Source organism: Bombina bombina, chromosome 2 (genome assembly GCF_027579735.1).
Source record: "Bombina bombina isolate aBomBom1 chromosome 2, aBomBom1.pri, whole genome shotgun sequence".
NCBI lineage: Eukaryota > Metazoa > Chordata > Amphibia > Anura > Bombinatoridae > Bombina > Bombina bombina.
The window spans coordinates 72,020,692-72,041,204 of record NC_069500.1 but is presented as its reverse complement, the minus strand read 5'-3'; the positions used below and the strand labels follow the sequence as shown (position 1 = coordinate 72,041,204).

Here is a 20,513-nt window from a genome sequence, read left to right as displayed (position 1 = left end):
AGTGGTCAAGATGTATCAGTATAAATGTATTATATCATGCATTGTGTAGTGAAAGTAAATCCTAGCATTTCACAAACGCTAGGATTGACTTAGAAACAAATAAAGGGGACTTTCATTCATTAAGTATAAGATACTTCATGTAGAAACATCCTTTATTTGTCTCAACCGATCGGCGATTTGAGCTGCTAACAAATGCCACGGCAAAAAAATGGGAGCCAATCCGGATTTACCGCACTGCTATTGGCTAAGAGGTGAAAACGTCACCTCTTAGCAAAAAGATTTTTTAGCCGTGGGCTTTGTTAGTAGCTCAAATCGCCGATCGGTTGAGACAAATAAAGGAGATTTCTACATAAAGTATCTTATACTTCACGAATGAAAGTCCCCTTTATTTGTTTTAATAGTCAGCTAGCGTTTGTGAAACGCTAGGATTAACTTTCACTTTAAAGTAGATCTGTTGTGGTTTGGTTCATAGGTAATTTTAAAGGGACTTCCAAGCACTTTATTTTACTAATTTAATTTAAAGGAATAGTTTAGTCAAAATTAAACTTTCATGATTCAGATAGAGCATGCAATTGTAAGCAACTTTACTCCTATTATCAATTTTTCTTCGTTCTCTTGGTATCTTTATTTGAATGCAAGCTTAGGAGCCAGCCCATTTTTTGGTTCAGCACCTGGGTAGCGCTTGCTGATTGGTGGCTACATTTAGACACCAATCAGAAAGTGCTACCCAGATGCTGAACCAAAAATGGGCAGGCTCATATGCTTACATTCTTGCTTTTTCAAATAAAGATACCAAGAGAATGAATACAATTTGATAATAGGAGTAAATTAGAAAGTTGCTTAAAATTGCTGTTCTGAATCATGAAAGTTTAATTTTGACTAGACTCTTCCTTTAATAGAATATATATTAGCAATCAATTCATGTAATGATTACTGATCTGCATACAAAATAAATGTTTTAAAACTGTAATATTTTTAAGCAAATTGTACAATGTTTTGCACTCCAGGGGCTTATCGAATTAAAATGCATCACTATGGAATTTTGCAGCACTATACAAATAAATGATAATGATAATAATAAAATTCTTCTGAGTACTGTAACTTATCTCATTTGCTGTGGCCAGTAAGGGGCTAATTCAAATGAGCTCATGCACTGATCAAGCGGTAGTTTTTAGAATGTTGTAGGCATGGGTGTCTGAGGAGGGGTAGCAAGAGTTGGCAAATTCTCACCTAGAATTTGACTATTTATATTTAAGCACCCACTTGAGTCTCTCTTTAATGCCACTTAGCAGACATGTTAAACATGATGTGCAGCTTATCGGTGCAACAAGCGGCTGCCCTACTGCTGCCAGTCCAGTAGCATCGGAAACTGTTTAAGACAGCGGATAGTAGCTCTAGTTGATGCTCTGAACCTTCTACAACTTGTGCACCCCACAGCTGCCACAGTCAACACCAAAATTGTTATTGTTTAAAAAGATAGATAAAGCCTTTACTACCCATTCCCCAGTTTTGCACAACCAACATTGTTATATTAAAATACTTTATAACCTTTAAACCTCTAAATGTCTGCCTGTTTCAAAGCCACTACAGACAGCCTCTGATCATATGCTTTTTTATTAGCTTTTGACAACAAGAGATTGCTAGTTCATGTGGGCCATATTGTGCTCTCTCCCATGAAGTTGTGGCTAACACTGCATTAACTGGCTAAAATGCAAGCCAATAGATAATAAAGCCATGTGATCAGGGAGCTGTCAAAAGAGGCTTAGATACAAGGTAATCACAGAGGTAAAAAGTGTACTAATATAACTATGGTGATAATGCAAAACTGAGAAATGGGTAATAAAGGGATTATCTATCTTTTTAACCCCTTAACGACCAACGACGTATGGGGTACGTCCTGCAAAAAAATGCAGTTAATGACCAAGGACGTACCCCATACGTCGTTGGTCTTTGAAAGCAGTGGAAGCGATCCTGATCACTTCCAACTGCTTTCATGTTATAGCAGTGATGCCTCGATATTGAGGCATCCTGCTATAACATTTTTTAGCCGTCCGATGCAGAGAGAGCCACACTGTGGCCCTCTCTGCATCGGCCATTGATGGCCATGTTCGTTGGTGGGTGGGAGCTTACCCAGCGAGGCGGGTGGGCGGCCATCGGTGGGAAGGGAGGCGGGATCGAGTGCGGGTGCGCGCGCGTGAACGGGAGCGGGTGCGCGCGCGTGCACGGGAGCGGGGGCGCGCGCGCGCGGGTGGGAACCCTACACTATGGAACAATAATGGTACTCGGTGGGAGCACAAGGTTTTACTCGGTGGGAGTGAGGGTGGGCATTTAAAAAATGTTGAGCGATCTGGCAGGGGTTGGGGGGTTGGGGGTTGAGGGAGGGCAGCTACACTACAGAAAATAGTATGTTTTAAAAAAAAAATAAAAAAAAACCATATTTGATTTCAAACTGGGCACTGGCAGACAGCTGCCAGTACCCAATATGGCGCAATAAGGCAGAGAGGGGGGTTAGAGAGCAGTTTGGGGGGGATCAGGGAGGTTGGGGGCTAAGGGAGGATACTACAGAACAGAATTATTATTTAAAAAAAACCAAAAAAAAAAAAAACCTCTTATTTTAGTACTGGCAAACTTACTGCCAGTACTTAAGATGGCGGGGACAATTATGGGGTGGGGGAGGGAAGAGAGCTGTTTGGGAGGGATCTGGGGGTGTGATGTGTCATGTGGGAGGTTGATACCTACACTAAAGCTAAAATTAACCCTGCAAGCTCCCTAAAAGCTCCCTAATTAACCCCTTCACTGCTGGGCATTATACACGTATGGTGCGCAGCAGCATTTAGCTGCCTTCTAATTACCAAAAAGCAAAGCCAAAGCCATATATGTCTGCTATTTCTGAACAAAGGGGATCCCAGAGAAGCTTTTACAGCCATTTATGCCATAATTGCACAAGCTGTTTGTAAATAATTTTAGTGAGAAACCTAAAATTGGGAAAATTTTACGTTTTATTTTTATTTGTTCGCATTTGGCGGTGAAATGGTAGCATGAAATATACCAAAATGGGCCTAGATCAATACTTTGGGTTGTCTACTACACTACACTAAAGCTAAAATTAAAACTACAAGCTCCCTACATGCTCCCTAATTAACCCCTTCACTGCTGGGCATAATACACGTGTGGTGCGCAGCGGCATTTAGCGGCCTTCTAAATACCAAAAAGCGATGCCAAAGCCATATATGTCTGCTATTTTTGAACAAAGGGGATCCCAGAGAAACATTTACAACCATGTATGCCATAATTGCACAAGTTGTTTGTAAATAATTTCAATGAGAAACCTAAAGTTTGTGAAAACATTTGTGAAAAAGTGAACATTTTTTTTTATTTGATCGCATTTTGTAGTGAAATGGTGGCATGAAATATACCAAAATGGGCCTAGATCAATACTTTGGGATGTCTTCTAAAAAAATATATATACATGTCAAGGGATATTCAGGGATTCCAGACAGATATCAGGGTTCCAATGTAACTAGCGCTAATTTTGAAAAAAAGTGGTTTGGAAATAGCAAAGTGCTACTTGTATTTATTGCCCTATAACTTGCAAAAAAAGCAAAGAACATGTAAACATTGGGTATTTCTAAACTCAGGACAAAATTTAGAAACTATTTAGCATGGGTGTTTTTTGGTGGTTGTAGATGTGTAACAGATTTTGGGGGTCAAAGTTAGAAAAACTGCGTTTTTTTCCATTTTTTCCTCATATTTTATAATTTTTTTTTATGGTAAATTATAAGATATGATGAAAATAATGGTATCTTTAGAAAGCCCATTTAATGGCGAGAAAAACGGTATATAATATGCGTGGGTACAGTAAATGAGTAACAGGATAATTACAGCTAAACACAAACACCGCAGAAATGTAAAAATAGCCTTGGTCCCAAACGGACAGAAAATGGAAAAGTGCTGTGGTCATTAAGGGGTTAAACAATAACAATTCTGGAGTTGGCTGTCCCTTTAACATAATAATACAAAAATAATAATCAAAAATAGCTTTGTTAAGCAATCCACCCATAATCAGACTAAAAATAATCATAAATCAAATGAGCAAATTGTTGTGCCACCACATCTGCCGCCCTATACATTGACCTATTTTGCATGGGGTAAATAAACCAATTGTATACATATATGCTGGCCCAGTGACCTCAGTTACATGCGCTGTGCACCACTGGCGGAGGAGAACATAAAACACGGCAAAGAAGAAAGACAAAAGCAATAAGCAAACACAAAAAAAAGACCTGTCTAGTCTGTTTTATTCTCAGGATAGTTATCCTATCACATCACATTCTTATTAGGAGAGACAGTTATTATGTTAAAGACATTCACATTTGTACTCCCCCACCCCCACCAGGAATAATTCTGTACCGATGGATGTAGGGACAGAGTTCTAGATCCTTTATCCTGGAGGTGTTGTAGAAACTACAATTTTCAGAGTAAAATTACAGAACAAGGCGGCAAAAAAGTACCTTGCTATACATAATTAAAAATGTTATTGGGATGTCTTTTAGTCTAAAAGTGACAGTCACAATTTTACTGTTTTGTTTTTGTTTGTTTGTTTTTTAATAATCTTTTATAGAGACTTTTAGTATAAACAAAGAAAATACACGTTTATTTACAACATTTTTATGTGCACATATTACTAGAAGGCTGTCGTAGGGCAAAGACTACTGAACAACAACTTTAAAGCAGAACAATGATAGTGGATTTGGATGAATATAATTCCTATAGACAACTCTGTCCACTAGGTTAGTAGTTACAATAGCAGGTAATTAAATATCAAAGATAGTTTTTGGGATAAGTAGCCTGAGTGATGAAACTGAAATAGAGTTCACGATTATACATTTTCTAAGTACACTGTCAGAAAAAATGTGCAAAAATTGTACTTTTAGGGGTACAACAGCTTGTCACTGGGGCAGTACCCTCAAAGGTACACCCACTGTATATATATTAATCCTGTGCCCTTTAATCTTTTCATCTTTCCACCCCTACATGCATTTATGTGTTATATCATAGCTTCCATGGGTCACAACCCTCATCTGCCTGAATCTTCTGAGTTTTGCAGCCCACATAAATCAAATTAGATTCTACCTTGGTAGCCAAGAGGTTAAATAACCACATTCATATTATAATCCTTATCATTACCATTATCAATGATTTTGAAAAATACCTTATTTTGTAAAAATGATATAGCCAAGAAAGTATAAATCACACTAACACAGTGAACACTAATATAGGGCTTAGTGATCTCTGCTCAGAAGAATATGGTTACTGTAGCATTGCACATTATTGGGGCACAGATTGTCACAGAAAATTTAGTTGCAAACAGCCAACTAACATAGCAAATAATAATATTTGTGTCCTGTCTGTACTATTATAACAAGCACGTCTGGTGCGCACTGGTAACAAAATATGTACATGAAACTGAGTATGCACAAATGCAATGTCACACACTCACCTTGTCACCCTGAGAGCTATAGCTGTTCTACAAACTCTGTGCTGAGTTGCGCAGAGTAAAGTGATGAATCGGTTATTGATTATCTAGGCGCCAGCAGGAATACACGTGGTTTACACAAGTGCTGCGCGCTAGTACGGTGCATCCTGCTTTAAATAAAGGGGTACTCAAGTCAAAACACCATACACTGTTCCAACAATGTGTAATTTCGAAGATAGGTTTAGGTGCAATAATATAAACAGTAACAATCACCTCAGGCAGTGTAACAACCTTTTTACAATACTCTTGGAGGCTTCTACGATAGGGGGTGTAAGAGTGCCGCCCCACAAACTCTGCAGCCCTGGACACGGACCTTGTTGGCCTAGGCCATAATCCGCCCCTGATATATATATATATATATATATATATATATATATATATATATATATATATATATATATATATATATATATATATATATATATATATATATATATATATATATATATATATATATATATATATATATACTGTATATGTTCAAATAACATCCCAAACCAGATATATGTCCCCTGCATACTTTTCATGCAAGCAATATGCACAATTTTATTCACACATAATGACTGCAATTTGATGCCATACAATTTGTTTTTAGCCTTCTCTACTGATGTATCAAACACAATAAAATAACTTTGTTCAAGCTCCACTATCCTCAAAGAACTTCCAAGCAATTGAGTGGGTCTGATGCTATCTATTAAAGTGCTTTAATGTCCACTAGATACATCTCTATCACTGTAGGGTCCATTGTGAAATAGCTAAAGGCTTTAATTATCATATTGTCTCTGAGAAGTTTAACAGAAGACCATGATATTGATGAGCAGCAAAACAGATCTGGCTGGTGCCCAACAAACCCATGAGAAAGTGATTCTGTAATGTAGCTGCCAGTCTAGCAGGGCACAATCTGTGGTAAAGCAAACCCACTGCGGCCTTTTAGAGTAGTGTTCTAATCTAGATATCACAATATTGCCAGGATAACACATTATCCATTTCACAATGCAAATGCAAACTGATAAACTCTTCCTAGGATGTCATTAATCTAGAGGATATAGCTTAATAGGATACTTCCACTGTGCCATATGTATCACAGGAGGCAATTCTCCCAACTCATCTAAACACAGACTGACAAGCTTTGAAGCAATCTGATTCAAACTGAAGCATGGAGAAAAATATTTTCCTTTGGTGGACAAACCATGTTTATCTTAAACTAATAAAAAAAAAAAAATCACTAGTTTATATGGCTATTTTTCAAGTTGAACATCTAAATATTACTGACCTAAAAGATGATAAAATAAAAAAAAAGCCACAATGAGACTAACGTTGAGATAATGAAACCCTTGGATGATTTCCTTCCTGAGCTCTGCAGTTTGTGTGACTGGTACTTTGGTAAATGTTAATGGTAAAGTGGACAACCCAAAAAGCAGACTTACTGGAAACAGTTAAAGGGACAGTCTACAATACAATTTGTATTATTTTAAAAGATAGATAATCCCTTTATTACCCATCACCCAGTTTTGCACAACCAAAACTGTTATATTAATATACTTTTTACCTCTGTGATTAACTTGTATCTAAGCATCTTCTGACAGCCCCCTGGTCACATGACTGTGACTATTTATTATCTATTGAGTTGCATTTAGTATTGTGTTGTGCTAACTCTTAAATAACTTCTCAGATGTGAACACATTCGGCTAGATTACGAGTTTTGCGGTATGAGTGAAAAAGCATCGTTATGGCTCTTTTTCACTACCGCTGGTATTCCGAGTCTTGCAGGTATATCTGTCCTGCACACTTTTTTGGCCGTAACGCAATGTAACTACCGCAGCTTTTAAAAAGTCCTTTTTCAATGGGACTTCCACAGCGCTGGTATTACAAGTTTGCCTGTCCGGTCAAAAAGTGAGAGGTACAGCCTATACCGTCAAGATCCGTACCGTAAACTGAAAGTCAGTAGTTATGGGTTTTATGCTACAACGCCGTAACATAAAACTCATAACTAAAGTGCTAAAAAGTACATTAACACTCATAAACTACCTATTAACCCCTAAACCGAGGCCCTCCCACATCGCAAACACTAAAATAAAATTATTAACCCCTAATCTGCCGCTCCCGACATCGCCGCCACTAGAATAAACATATTAACCCCTAAAACGCCACACTCCCGCATTGTAAACACTAGTTAAATATTATTAACCCCTAATCTGCTGTCCCTAACATCGCCGCAACCTACATTACTGTTATTAATCCCTAATCTGCTGCCCCCAAAATCGCTGCCACTATTCTAAAGTTATTAACCCCTAAACCTAACCCTAAGTCTAACCCTAACCCCCCTAACTTTAATATAATTAAAATAAATCTAAATGAATATTACTATCATTAACTAAATAATTCCTATTTAAAACTAAATACTTACCTGTAAAATAAAACTTAAGCTAGCTACAATATAACTAATAGTTACATTGCAGCTACCTTAGGTTTTATTTTTATTTCACAGGCAAGTTTGTATTTATTTTAACTAGGTAGACTAGTTACTAAATAGTTATTAACTATTTAATAACTACCTAGCTAAAATAAATACAAATTTACCTGTAAAATAAAACCTAACCTGTCTTACACTAACACCTAACCTTACACTACAATTAAATAAATTACATTAATTAAATACAATTAACTAAATTACAAAAAAAACAAAACACTAAATTACACAAAATAAAAAATAAATTACCAAATATTTAAACTAATTACACCTAATCTAATAGCCCTATCAAAATAAAAAAGCCCCCCAAAATAAACCCCCCCTTAGCCTACAATAAACTACCAATGGCCCTTAAAAGGGCCTTTTGCGGGGCATTGCCCCAAAGAAATCAGCTCTTTTACCTGTAAAAAGAAATACAAACAACCCCCCAACAGTAAAACCCACCACCCACACAACCAACCCCCCAAATGAAATCCTATCTAAAATAACCTAAGCTCCCCATTGCCCTGAAAAGGGCATTTGGATGGGCATTGCCCTTAAAAGGGCATTTAGCTCTTTTTCTGCCCAAACCCTAATCTAAAAATAAAACCCACCCAATAAACCCTTAAAAAAACCTAACACTAACCCCCGAAGATCCACTTACAGTTTTTGAAGACTGGTCATCCATACTCAACGAAGCGGCAGAAGTCCTCAGCGAAGCCGGCAGAAGTCTTCATCCAAGCGGGCCGAAGTCTTCATCCAGATGGCATCTTCTATCTTCATCCATCCGGCATGGAGCGGCTCCATCTTCAAGCCATCCGGCGTGGAGCATCCTCTTCTTTCCACGGCTAATGAAGAATGAAGGTTCCTTTAAGGGACGTCATCCAAGATGGCGTCACTTGAATTCCGATTAGCTGATAGAATTCTATCAGCCAATCGGAATTAAAGGTGAAAAAATCCTATTGGCTGATGCAATCAGCCAATAGGATTGAGCTTCAATCCTATTGGCTGATTCAATCAGCCAATAGGATTGAGCTTGCATTCTATTGGCTGATTGGAAGATCCAATAGAATGCGAGCTCAATCCTATTGGCTGATTGCATCAGCCAATAGGATTTTCTCACCTTTAATTCTGATTGGCTGATAGAATTCTATCAGCCAATCGGAATTCAAGGGATGCCATCTTGGATGATGTCCCTTAAAGGAACCTTCATTCTTCGTTAGCCGTGGAAAGAAGAGGATGCTCCGAGCTGGATGTCTTAAAGATGGAGTCGCTCTGCGCCGGATGGATGAAGATAGAAGATGCCGCCTGGATGAAGACTTCTGCTGGTTTGGATGAAAACTTCGGCCCGCTTGGATGAAGACTTCTGCCAGCTTCGCTGAAGACTTCTGCCGCTTCATTGAGGATGGATGTTCGGACTTCAAAAACTGTAAGTGGATCTTCAGGGGTTAGTGTTAGGTCTTTTTAAGGGTTTATTGGGTGAGTTTTATTTTTAGATTAGGGTTTGGGCAGAAAAAGAGCTAAATGCCCTTTTAAGGGCAATGCCCATCCAAATGCCCTTTTCAGGGCAATGGGGAGCTTAGTTTTTTTAGATAGGATTTTATTTGGGGAGTTGGTTGTGTGGGTGGTGGGTTTTACTGTTAGGGGGTTGTTTGTATTTCTTTTTACAGGTAAAAGAGCTGATTTCTTTGGGGCAATACCCCGCAAAAGGCCCTTTTAAGGGCCATTGGTAGTTTATTGTAGGCTAGGGTTTTTTTTTATTTTGGGGGGGCTTTTTTATTTTGATAGGGCTATTAGATTAGGTGTAATTAGTTTAAATATTTAATCATTTCTTTTTTATTTTGTGTAATTTAGTGGGGTTTTTTTTTGTAATTTAGTTAATTGTATTTAATTAATGTAATTTATTTAATTGTAGTGTAAGGTTAGGTGTTAGTGTAAGACAGGTTAGGTTTTATTTTACAGGTAAATTTGAATTTAGTTTAACTAGATAGTTAGTAAATAGTTAATAACTATTTAGTAACTAGTCTACCTAGTTAAAATAAATACAAACTTACCTGTAAAATAAAAATAAAACCTACGATAGATATATTAGTTATATTGTAGCTAGCTTAGGGTTTATTTTATAGGCAAGTATTTAGTTTTAAATAGGAATTATTTAGTTTAAGGGACACTGAACCCAATTTTTTTCTTTTGTAATTCAGAAAGAGCATGCAATTTTAAGCAACTTTCTAATTTACTCCTATTATCAATTTTTCTTCGTTCTCTTGCTATCATTATTTGAAAAAGAAGGCATCTAAGCTTTTTTTTGGTTTCAGTACTCTGGACAGCACTTTTTTATTGGTGGATGAATTTATCCACCAATCAGCAAGGACAATCCAGGTTGTTCTCCAAAAATGGGCTGGCATCTAAACTTACATTCTTGCATTTCAAATAAAGATACCAAGAGAATTAAGAAAATTTGATAATAGGAGTAAATTAGAAAGTTACTTAAAATTTCATGCTCAATCTGAATCACGAAAGAAAATTTTTGGGTACAGTGTCCCTTTAATGATAGGAATTTTTAATTAGATTTATTTCAATTATATTAAAGTTAGGGGTGTTAGGGTTAGACTTAGGGTTAGGTTTAGGGGTTAATAACTTTAGCATAGTGGCGGAGACGTTGGGGGTGGAAGATTAGGGGTTAATAAATGTAGGTAGGTAGCAACGACATGGGGCGGCAGATTAGGGGTTAATAAGTGTAGGTGGGTGGCGGCGACATTGGGGGTGGCAGATTAGGGGTTAATAAGTATAATGTAGGTGGTGGGGGTGGCGGGGGCGGCAGATTAGAGGTTAATAAGTGTAATGTAGTTGTCGGCGATGTCGGGGGCAGCAGATTAGGGGTGTTTAGATTCAGGGTTTATGTTAGGGTGATAGGTGTAAACATACATTTTCTTTCCCCATAGGAATCAATGGGGCTGCATTACGGAGCTTTACGCTCCTTTATTGCAGGTGTTAGGCTTTTTTTAGCCGTCTCTCCCCATTGATGTCTATGGGGAAATCATGCACAAGCACGTAAAACCAGCGCTGCTATTTGAGTGCAGTATGGAGCTCAATTTTGCTCAACGCTCACATATTGCCTGCTAACGCCGGGTTTATGAAAACCTGTAATAGCAACGCTATAGGGAGGTGAGCGGTGGAAATAATTTGCAAGTTAGTACCGAGCCGCTCTTACCGCAAAACTCGTAATCTAGCCGATTGTTATGTATATGGCCCACATGAACTATCAGTCTCCTGTTGTGAAAAGCAAATACAAAAGCATGTGATTAAGAGGCTGTCTATAGAGCCTTTGAAAACAGCAGAGATTTAGAGTTTATAAAGTATATTAATCTAACCATGTTGGTTATGCAAAGCTGGGGAATGGGTAGTAAAGGCATTATCTATCTTTTTAAACAATAACAATTTTTGTGTAGACTGTTCCTTTAACAATAAACTGCTAATGATTATGTTTGAGGAGGAATCATGCTGATAACTGCTAAGAGTGACGTCACAAGTTATTCAGGAAAGAAAGGTTTGTCACAGGCGCCTCAAACCTCCTGTCTTATAATAATCTGAAACACTGAGGCCTAGATTTGGAGTTCGGCGGTAAAAGGGCTGTTAACGCTCCGCGGGCTTTTTTCTGGCCGCACCATAAAATTAACTCTGGTATCGAGAGTTCAAACAAATGCTGCGTTAGGCTCCAAAAAAGGAGCGTAGAGCATTTTTACCGCAAAAGCAACTCTCGATACCAGAGTTGCTTACGGACGCGGCCGGCCTCAAAAACGTGCTCGTGCACGATTCCCCCATAGAAAACAATGGGGCTGTTTGAGCTGAAAAAAAACCTAACACCTGCAAAAAAGCAGCGTTCAGCTCCTAACGCAGCCCCATTGTTTGCTATGGGGAAACACTTCCTACGTCTGCACCTAACACTCTAACATGTACCCCGAGTCTAAACACCCCTAGCCTTACACTTATTAACCCCTAATCTGCCGCCCCCGCTATCGCTGACCCCTGCATATTTTTTTAAACCCCTAATCTGCCGCTCCGTAAACCGCCGCCACCTACGTTATCCCTATGTACCCCTAATCTGCTACCCCTAACACCGCCGACCCCTATATTATATTTATTAACCCCTAACCTGCCCCCCACAACGTCGCCGACACCTGCCTACACTTATTAACCCCTAATCTGCCGAGCGGACCTGAGCGCTACTATAATAAAGTTATTAACCCCTAATCCGCCTCACTAACCCTATCATAAATAGTATTAACCCCTAATCTGCCCTCCCTAACATCGCCGACACCTAACTTCAATTATTAACCCCTAATCTTCCGATCGGAGCTCACCGCTATTCTAATAAATGGATTAACCCCTAAAGCTAAGTCTAACCCTAACACTAACACCCCCCTAAGTTAAATATAATATTTATCTAACGAAATAAATTAACTCTTATTAAATAACTTATTCCTATTTAAAGCTAAATACTTACCTGTAAAATAAATCCTAATATAGCTACAATATAAATTATAATTATATTATAGCTATTTTAGGATTAATATTTATTTTACAGGCAACTTTGTAATTATTTTAACCAGGTACAATAGCTATTAAATAGTTAAGAACTATTTAATAGTTACCTAGTTAAAATAATAACAAATTTACCTGTAAAATAAATCCTAACCTAAGTTATAATTAAACCTAACACTACCCTATCAATAAAATAATTAAATAAACTACCTACAATTACCTACAATTAACCTAACACTACACTATCAATAAATTAATTAAACACAATTCCTACAAATAAATACAATTAAATAAACTAGCTAAAGTACAAAAAATAAAAAAGAACTAAGTTACAGAAAATAAAAAAATATTTACAAACATAAGAAAAATATTACAACAATTTTAAACTAATTACACCTACTCTAAGCCCCCTAATAAAATAACAAAGCCCCCCAAAATAAAAAATTCCCTACCCTATTCTAAATTAAAAAAGTTACAAGCTCTTTTACCTTACCAGCCCTGAACAGGGCCCTTTGCGGGGCATGCCCCAAGAATTTCAGCTCTTTTGCCTGTAAAAAAAAACATACAATACCCCCCCCAACATTACAACCCACCACCCACATACCCCTAATCTAACCCAAACCCCCCTTAAATAAACCTAACACTAAGCCCCTGAAGATCTTCCTACCTTGTCTTCACCATCCAGGTATCACCGATCCGTCCTGGCTCCAAGATCTTCATCCAACCCAAGCGGGGGTTGGCGATCCATAATCCGGTCCAGAAGAGGCTCCAAAGTCTTCCTCCTATCCGGCAAGAAGAGGACATCCGGACCGGCAAACATCTTCTCCAAGCGGCATCTTCGATCTTCTTCCATCCGGAGCGAAGCGGCAGGATCCTGAAGACCTCCAGCGCGGAACATCCATCCGGACCGACGACTGAACGACGAATGACTGTTCCTTTAAGGGACGTCATCCAAGATGGCGTCCCTCGAATTCCGATTGGCTGATAGGATTCTATCAGCCAATCGGAATTAAGGTAGGAATTTTCTGATTGGCTGATGGAATCAGCCAATCAGAATCAAGTTCAATCCGATTGGCTGATCCAATCAGCCAATCAGATTGAGCTCGCATTCTATTGGCTGTTCCGATCAGCCAATAGAATGCGAGCTCAATCTGATTGGCTGATTGGATCGGCCAATCGGATTGAACTAGATTCTGATTGGCTGATTCCATCAGCCAATCAGAAAATTCCTACCTTAATTCCGATTGGCTGATAGAATCCTATCAGCCAATCGGAATTCGAGGGACGCCATCTTGGATGACGTCCCTTAAAGGAACAGTCATTCGTCGTTCAGTCGTCGGTCCGGATGGATGTTCCGCGCTGGAGGTCTTCAGGATCCTGCCGCTTCGCTCAAGATGGAAGAAGATCGAAGATGCCGCTTGGAGAAGATGTTTGCCGGTCCGGATGTCCTCTTCTTGCCGGATAGGAGGAAGACTTTGGAGCCTCTTCTGGACCGGATTATGGATCGCCAACCCCCGCTTGGGTTGGATGAAGATCTTGGAGCCAGGACGGATCGGTGATACCTGGATGGTGAAGACAAGGTAGGAAGATCTTCAGGGGCTTAGTGTTAGGTTTATTTAAGGGGGGTTTGGGTTAGATTAGGGGTATGTGGGTGGTGGGTTGTAATGTTGGGGGGGGGTATTGTATGTTTTTTTTTACAGGCAAAAGAGCTGAAATTCTTGGGGCATGCCCCGCAAAGGGCCCTGTTCAGGGCTGGTAAGGTAAAAGAGCTTGTAACTTTTTTAATTTAGAATAGGGTAGGGAATTTTTTATTTTTGGGGGCTTTGTTATTTTATTAGGGGGCTTAGAGTAGGTGTAATTAGTTTAAAATTGTTGTAATATTTTTCTTATGTTTGTAAATATTTTTTTATTTTCTGTAACTTAGTTCTTTTTTATTTTTTGTACTTTAGCTAGTTTATTTAATTGTATTTATTTGTAGGAATTGTGTTTAATTAATTTATTGATAGTGTAGTGTTAGGTTAATTGTAGGTAATTGTAGGTAGTTTATTTAATTATTTTATTGATAGTGTAGTGTTAGGTTTAATTATAACTTAGGTTAGGATTTATTTTACAGGTAAATTTGTTATTATTTTAACTAGGTAACTATTAAATAGTTCTTAACTATTTAATAGCTATTGTACCTGGTTAAAATAATTACAAAGTTGCCTGTAAAATAAATATTAATCCTAAAATAGCTATAATATAATTATAATTTATATTGTAGCTATATTAGGATTTATTTTACAGGTAAGTATTTAGCTTTAAATAGGAATAATTTATTTAATAAGAGTTAATTTATTTCGTTAGATAAAAATTATATTTAACTTAGGGGGGTGTTAGTGTTAGGGTTAGACTTAGCTTTAGGGGTTAATACATTTATTAGAATAGCGGTGAGCTCCGGTCGGCAGATTAGGGGTTAATAATTGAAGTTAGGTGTCGGCGATGTTAGGGAGGGCAGATTAGGGGTTAATACTATTTATGATAGGGTTAGTGAGGCGGATTAGGGGTTAATACATTTATTATAGTAGCGCTCAGGTCCGCTCGGCAGATTAGGGGTTAATAAGTGTAGGCAGGTGTTGGCGACGTTGAGGGGGGCAGATTAGGGGTTAATAAATATAATATAGGGGTCGGCGATGTTAGGGCAGCAGATTAGGGGTACATAGGGATAACGTAGGTGGCGGCGATTTGCGGTCGGAAGATTAGGGGTTAATTATTTTAAGTAGCTGGCGGCGACGTTGTGGGGGCAAGTTAGGGGTTAATAAATGTAATACAGGGGTCGGCGGGGTTAGGGGCAGCAGATTAGGGGTACATAAGTATAACGTAGGTGGCGGTCGGCAGATTAGGGGTTAAAAATTTTAATTGAGTGGCGGCGGTGTGGGGGGACCTCGGTTTAGGGGTACATAGGTAGTTTATGGGTGTTAGTGTACTTTAGGGTACAGTAGTTAAGAGCTTTATGAACCGGCGTTAGCCAGAAAGCTCTTAACTCCTGCTATTTTCAGGCGGCTGGAATCTTGTCGTTAGAGCTCTAACGCTCACTTCAGAAACGACTCTAAATACCAGCGTTAGAAAGATCCCATTGAAAATATAGGCTACGCAAATGGCGTAGGGGGATCTGCGGTATGGAAAAGTCGCGGCTGAAAAGTGAGCGTTAGACCCTTTAATCACTGACTCCAAATACCAGCGGGCGGCCAAAACCAGCGTTAGGAGCCTCTAACGCTGGTTTTGACGGCTACCGCCGAACTCCAAATCTAGGCCTGAGAGTGCAATTAAAAAAAACAAAAAACAACTCCCCACTTTACTCCTAATATCAAATATACTTATTTTTTACTGGTGTCTTTGTTTAACCCCTTAATGACCGAGGACGTGCAGGGTACGTCCTCAGAAAAAAGGCAGTTAATGCCTGAGAACGTACCCTGCACGTCCTCGGTGTGGAAAGCAGCTGGAAGCGATCCTGCTCGCTTCCAGCTGCTTTCCGGTTATTGCAGTGATGCCTCGATATGGAGGCATCCTGCAATAACCTTAGATGGCCATCCGATGCAGAGAGAGCCACTCTGTGGCCCTCTCTGCACCGGACATCGATGGCCGGTATCGTTGGTGGGTGGGAGCCGGTGTGGGAGGTGGGTGGCGGCCATCGATGGCCCTTGTCATGTGGAGGGGGGCGGGATCGTGGGCGTGCAAGTCCGGGCGCGCGCGGGGGCGCGCGCACGTGCACGAGGGGGCGCGCGCGGGGGCGCGCCGGGGCAGGGACCGGGTGGGGACCGCTGCACTACAGAAAAAAATGTGTCCCAAAATAAAAGTGGGACAAGTAATTTAAAAAAAAAACACCTTATTCGGTATTTAGGTGGTGGGGGTTGGTCGGGGGGGGGGGGGGGGTGGGGGGAAATAACAAAAAATAAAAATTAAATAAATATTTGATTGTGAAAAATGGGTACTGGCAGACAGCTGCCAGTACCCAAGATGGCCCCCAATAAGGCAGAGGGGGAGGCTTAGAGAGCTGTTTTGGGGGGGATCAGGGAGGTTGGGGGCTAAGGGGGATCCTAAACACAGCATATGTAAATATGCTTTTTTTTTTTTTCTTTTTAAAAAAAAAAAAATCTTTTATTTTAGTACTGGCAGACTTTCTGCCAGTACTTAAGATGGCGGGGACAATAGTGGGGTGGGGGAGGGAAGGGAGCTGTTTGGGAGGGATCAGGGGGTGGGATGTGTCAGGTGGGAGGCTGAACTCTACACTAAAGCTAAAATTAACCCTGCAAGCTCCCTACACACTACCTAATTAACCCCTTCACTGCTAGCCATAATACACGTGTGATGCGCAGCAGCATTTAGCGACTTTCTAATTACCAAAAAGCAACGCCAAAGTCATATATGTCTGCTATTTCTGAACAAAGGGCATCCCAGAGAAGCATTTACAACCATTTGTGCCATAATTGCACAAGCTGTTTGTAAATAATTTCAGTGAGAAACCTAAAATTGTGAAAAAATTAACGTTTTTTTTAATTTGATCGCATTTGGCGGTGAAATGGTGGCATGAAATATACCAAAATGGGCCTATATCAATACTTGGGGTTGTCTACTACACTACACTAAAGCTAAAATTAACCCTAGAAGCTCCCTACATGCTCCCTAATTAACCCCTTCACTGCTGGGCATAATACGCGTATTTTGCGCAGGGGCATTTAGCAGCCTTCTAATTACCAAAAAGCAAAGCCAAAGCCATATATGTCTGCTATTTCTGAACAAAGGGGATCCCAGAGAAGCATTTACAACCATTTATGCTATAATTGCATAAGTTGTTTGTAAATAATTTCAGTGAGAAACCTAAAGTTTGTGAAAATATTTGTGAAAAAGTGAAAAAAATTTTTTATTTGATCGCATTTGGCGGTGAAATGGTGGCATGAAATATACCAAAATGGGCCTAGATCAATACTTTGGGATGTCTTCTAAAAAAAAATATATACATGTCAATGGATATTCAGGGATTCCTGAAAGATATTAGTGTTCCAATGTAACTAGCGCTAATTTTGAAAAAAAGTGGTTTGGAAATAGCAAAGTGCTACTTGTATTTATGGCCCTATAACTTGCAAAAAAAGCAAAGAACATGTAAACATTGGGTATTTCTAAACTCAGGACAAAATTTAGAAACTATTTAGCATGGGTGTTTTTTGGTGGTTGTAGATGTGTAACAGATTTTGGGGGTCAAAGTTAGAAAAAATGTGTTTTTTTCCATTTTTTCCTCATATTTTATAATGTTTTTTATAGTAAATTATAAGATATGATGAAAATTATGGTATCTTTTGAAAGTCAATTTAATGGCGAGAAAAACGGTATATAATATGTGTGGGTACAGTAAATGAGTAAGAGGAAAATTACAGCTAAACACAAACACCGCAAAAATGTAAAAATAGCCTTGGTCCCAAACGGACAGAAAATGGAAAAGTGCTGCGGTCATTAAGGGGTTAAACGTAGCAACCTTCAACAAATGTTCTATCTAAATGATAAGATTTTAAAGGGATATGAAACCCCCAAATTTTCTTTTGTGACTAAGACAGAGCAAACCAATTTAAAAAAAGTTTCTAATTTACTTTTATTATCAAATGTGTTTAATTCCCCTGATATTCTGTGTTGAAGAATGACCTAGGTAGGTGACTCTGGAACATTACACGGTAGGATCACATTATTGCAAAACTGCTGCCATATAATGCTCCAGAAATGGGCCGGCTCCTAAGCTTACGTAGCTGCTTTTCGACAGAAGACACCAAGAGAACAAAGAAAAATTGATAATAGAAGTAAATTAAAAAGTTTTTTAAATCATAAACTCTATCTGAATCATGAAAAAAAAAATGTGGGTTTCATATCCCTTTAATTTTGACTTGCATGCCCCACTAAAAACACAAAAACCTAGTCGCAGTCAAATACTAAATGATCATTAATAGACCCTTGATCTGTGTGTGAGTGCCCCTCTGCGGTTAAGGCCATTATATATATATCTATTAGATGAGCGAATGCTGCTAGATGCTGAAATGTATGGCACTTGGGTTGCTTTAGGAGCCAACAGAGCTCGTTATAATATCATGCACAGAAAATGAAGTAGTATGAGACCTTCTTAAAAGCAGCATCAATGTAAACGTTACAGCAGTACAAATGGAAAGTAAAGCAGTGAAGGGAAAGATCATTTGTAGATTAGGCTCTGTGGGGCTCATCATTTTTTTATGTCTGGACTGCACTCTATTTACAGCTCTTACAAGAAGAATACTGAAAGTCCTATCTGTTGCACCTTGGGATTTGACCCATAACACAGCATCACAATGCAGGGCAAACAAAACTCTTTCATTTTGCACATCAGCTAGACTGCATGACACCTTGCCATGATTTGTTTAAATTACTGGAGCCAATCAGTGACAAACTGCCAAGCTAATCCCACTGCTATTGGTCTTATTTCTCACTGTGCCACTATCTCTAGTTCTTAAAGGGACACTGAACCCAATTTTTTTTTCCTTTCGTGATTCAGATAGAACATGCAATTTGAAGCAACTTTCTAATTTACTCCTATTATCATTTTTTCTTCGTTCTCTTGCTATCTTTATTTGAAAAAGAAGGCATCTAAGCGTTTTTTGGTTCAGATCTCTGGACAGCACTTTTTTATTGGGGGATGAATTTATCCACCAATCAGCAAGAACAACCCAGGTTGTTCAAAAATGGGCCGGCATCTAAACTTATATTCTTGCATTTCAAATAAAGATACCAAGAGAATGAAGAAAATGTGATAATAGGAGTAAATTAGAAAGTTGCTTAAAATGTCATGCTCTATCTGAATCACAAAAGAAAAAATGAGGGTTCAGTGTCCCTTTAACTTAGGATTGATTGGTTCAGATCACCTGCACGCTGCCAGCCGACCCCCCTTCTCCTGCCTCCAGTAAGTTCTCCATCTTTTCAGCAAGTTGAGGTATGACCCTGGGGAGTATTTTTGTCCTAGGTCAATAGACAGCAGGGTGTGAGAGGGGCCCTACACTGCAGAATATTTTTTTGAAGGGAGAGGGAGGAGTGGGGCACTGCATTAAGGAAAAGGGCAGGGGGAAGGGTGGTGGAGGTTCCCTTTATAAAGATCACAGGGAGGTGGGGGGACCACTACACTGAAGGATAATAATGAAAAAAAAATAACAAATACAGTAAAAAAAAAAAATACATAAAAATTAGGTACTAAGAACCAAAGATGGCCGCCACTAGTGAGAAGGGTTATGGAGTTGTTTGGGAGGAATCAGGGAGGTGGGAGGGTTAAGGAGGGATCACAACACTGCAGGAAAAAAAGGATTAACCCCTTACTGCCTGAACTTATATGTCTACATCAGAACCAATTTCCGATGTAAAGAAATAAGTTAAAAAGTGAAAAAAGACGTTCACGAGATCGCGTTATTTCAATAATGGTAATGTGTCTGGGAGAGTGCCTATGATGCCCGCAATCCTATTCAGGAAGCACCTTTGGCTTAAGTACAGCCAAAAGGCTTGGACGTTCTATGCCATCCTAATGGCGGGGAGGGGTTAAAGAAAAAAAAAAAGCCCTCAACTGCATACTGGCAGACTGCCAGTACTTAAGATGGAGGGGATGAGTGTGGGTGGGGAGGGATCAGGGAGGTAGTAGGATAAACCCTACATTAAAACACTATTTCCCTGACCAGCTAACTAATTAGCCCCTTCACTGTCGGGAATTTCAAAAGAGTGGTGCACAGCTGCAATTAGAGCCTACTAATTACCAAAAACCAATGGCAAAGCCATGTATGTCTGCTATTTCCGGACAAATGGGATCCCAGAGAAGCTCTTACAATCATTTGTGTCATGATTGCACAAGCGGTATGTAAATAATTTCAGTGAGAAAGCCAAAGTTTGTGAAAAGGTTAACTTTTTATTTTTTTTATATATTATCACATTTGGTGCTGAAATGGTGGCATGAAA

The 20,513-nt window shown here is 39.1% G+C and overlaps 1 protein-coding gene across 2 annotated transcripts in view; it reads right to left on the bottom strand.

Annotated features, from left to right (window-relative positions):
- MAPK4 (mitogen-activated protein kinase 4) overlaps positions 1 to 20,513 on the bottom strand; it is a 169,107-nt gene that overhangs the window by 84,718 nt on the left and 63,876 nt on the right. The window lies entirely within an intron of this gene.